Genomic DNA, 2,956 nt, shown 5'->3' with positions numbered 1-2,956 from the left:
ATGTATGGATTATTTGACTGGAGTCATGAGTCATGGTGTCTAGAAGCCCTTCCATAAGAAGGGGGAAAAAAAGAAGGAAGGAAGGAAGGGAGGGAGGACAAAAGAAAGGAAGGAAGGAAGGACAAAAGAAAAGAAGGATAAAATGGAGTCAAGATGTTTCAACAATATTCTTAAGAGGTATATAGTTCAGCGTAGGGGTAGATGTACCAAGTGCCATTTGCTGAGATCTGTGGATGCAAGTGTCAGTGCCTAGGTGAAAGAGGAGTCAGTCTTCACAGGTAGATGGACATGGAAGAAAATTCTGACCTTCATTTGGTGTTGAATCCCAATTATGAAGAGTTAATGATCTGTAACACCTTAGCCAACAATATACTTCTAGGAATTCTGCGAATTGTTTTGCAAATAAAGAATATTTGCTTTAGATGTTCAATTTCCTCAAGTTAGCTCTGTTGTAATTTTATACTTTACTTTTACAGTGGTGGGGCCCAGGGTAGGCCGCCCCAAAATATGCCTTAATGGTGTATTTATTATTTTGAATTAAAGTTACTTAAGAACTAAAGGACTGTACACAGCCAGTGCAAGAGGAACATATGGACCCTCCTTTCTGTCTCCCCAAAAGCAGGAAATAAATTTCCCCTCTGAAAGAATACCCTTATCGCCAGACATAGGGAATTGGTGCTGAGAAGCCTCTATAAACAAGCCTTGTTACTTTTAACATTTACTACCACAAGCCCAAACTCTGTTTAGATTCTTCACTGATTGAGCACCCAAAACCTAAGTTTCTTTGTCCTGCCAATTCCTCACAAATGTATTGTTTCTCTGTCTAAAAAGTTTAAAAGCTGCCTGCTTTGGCCACTTCTTAGGTCCCATTTCTATGGATCTGTGTGTGCACAAATTAAAATTTGTTTATTTTTCTCCTGTTAAACTGTCTTGTGTCAATTTAGTTATTAGTCCAGCCACAAGAACTCAAGAGAGGTAGGGGGGAAATTTTCCCCTCCCTGATGATGGCACGTATTAGAAATGAGTAGGGAGTGGCAGAAGGTGGGATCTATAGTCCCTCAGTCTGAGCACTTCCGAGCACTGACGGCAGGGGAATTTTCAATGATTTACTGAGCACTTAACCCACACACTGTGCCAAGCAAGGAGGGTGCACAGTGTACTTTGCCTTGTCCATATACTAGAAACCGCTTCATAGCTGTTGTGAGCAACATTTAATTGCCAGCATTACACCCATTTCACAGAAGTTAACTAAGCAGACTGAGAGCTTAAATGACTTCCTAAATCAGCAGCTGACCTGGGACAGAAAGCCAGAATCTTGGCTCTTTTGATGGTTTGAGTCTTGAAGAAAATATTTTCATTCCAGCTTGATCCAAATAACTTATCTGGAGTCTTGCTAGCAAGGAGACCTTGAAAGGACACCTGGTTAGTCTGAAGCAAAATAAAATGAAATAAAGCTTAAAATCCTTTTCAAGATTTTTTTATGTGAACCATAAAGCTAGCCTCCCCTGTAATTATGATCATTGCCTTATTATTCTGCATGAGTCACATCTGGGCCCCTGAGGTCTCTGGCCTCTGCAGCAGCAGAGGTCCTTCCTCAGACACTTTGCATGTCCCACACTCAGTCTGTGGAGGTTTGTAAAGGAAACGGGACATTCAAAGGCCCATTAGACAGGGCAGCCTTGAGGTTTTTTAAAATTGTGGTAAGATATATAACATGAAATTTCCGATTTTAATCATAGCAAACAGAGGCATATTTGGGTAGTCTTTCTGAGCTGTGAATATTTTTTTCTAGTTAACAATGAGATGGCCTTGTACTTTGAGCCCAGCTGAGAGTCCTGGGACATTTTAAATCTCCAGGAAAATGAACAACCTTTCAGCCAGTTTCTTTTTTCTTTTTTCTTTTTAAGACCTAATTGGCTTTATTAAATGATTCATGAATCGGGCAGCATCCCATCTAGCAAGTAGAAAAGTGCTCTTCAGCCAGTTTCTAATAACTCTCTTACTTACTGCCAAGAGACAGCTGCTTTAGGCAGGTCCTTTAATTTCTTTTATTATTATTTTATTTTTAATTGTGATAAAATACCATCTTAACCATTCTTAGGTATACAGTTAGGTGGTATTAAGTATATTCATATTGTTGTACAACCATCGCCACTGTCCATCTCCAGAAATTTTTATCTTCCCAAACTAAAACTCTGTCCCCATTAAACACTGACACCATAATATTCTGACACCAACTAGGATTCTGCTCCCAATCACAGTGTGTGGGTCATTTCCTCACCAAGTAATTCTGACACCAGCTGCATGTCCTACAATTCAACTCAATTCTTATACTATCTACCCAGAGATAGCATCAGATCCCACAGGTTAAGAGATCAGTCCCACAAGGCAGCCTCTAGCCCCCCCACTTCAGATGCCAATAGCAAGTCTTGTTGTCACCTGTGCTTCTGACAGATTGCCTATAAATCAGAGGTTCCCAACTTCTAGAGGATGTTTCTATAATGGATTGATGTGAGGCATTTCAGAGAGGTTATGAGGGCCAGAAGGACCCTTGACTAGTTGTTCAACCTCTCTTTACCTTAATGCACTTCCAGTCTTCCCACCTCCCAGGAATTTTTGAGGTTCACATAGGATACTGGTGAAAGCATGCATGAAGAGCTAAGTGGTAACAAGTGTAAATTACCAATTTCAGCCATGACAGTGACTGATTAAGTGGGGTTTGAAAACTGCAGTGAAGGGTGGCCAGTGGGAAGTGTGCTTCCTTGCTAGAGCAAAGTCCCTCAGCATGAAGTGCAGTGTAGCACAACTGCCTCGTGTGCTTAAACTGGTAAGGTCCTGGGCCACACTTCAGTGAGTCTGCAGGAAGGCTTCCTGCCTCCCCCAGCCCTGAGCCTCTCCTGCCAGGGTGGCGGGTGTGGTTGGCATGCTGCTTCCTGCTGGACACTGGGAGAGACAG

The sequence above is a fragment of the Eubalaena glacialis genome, chromosome 3 (assembly GCF_028564815.1).
Source record: "Eubalaena glacialis isolate mEubGla1 chromosome 3, mEubGla1.1.hap2.+ XY, whole genome shotgun sequence".
In the NCBI taxonomy this organism is placed as follows: Eukaryota; Metazoa; Chordata; class Mammalia; order Artiodactyla; family Balaenidae; genus Eubalaena; species Eubalaena glacialis.
This window is presented reverse-complemented; position numbering follows the sequence as displayed.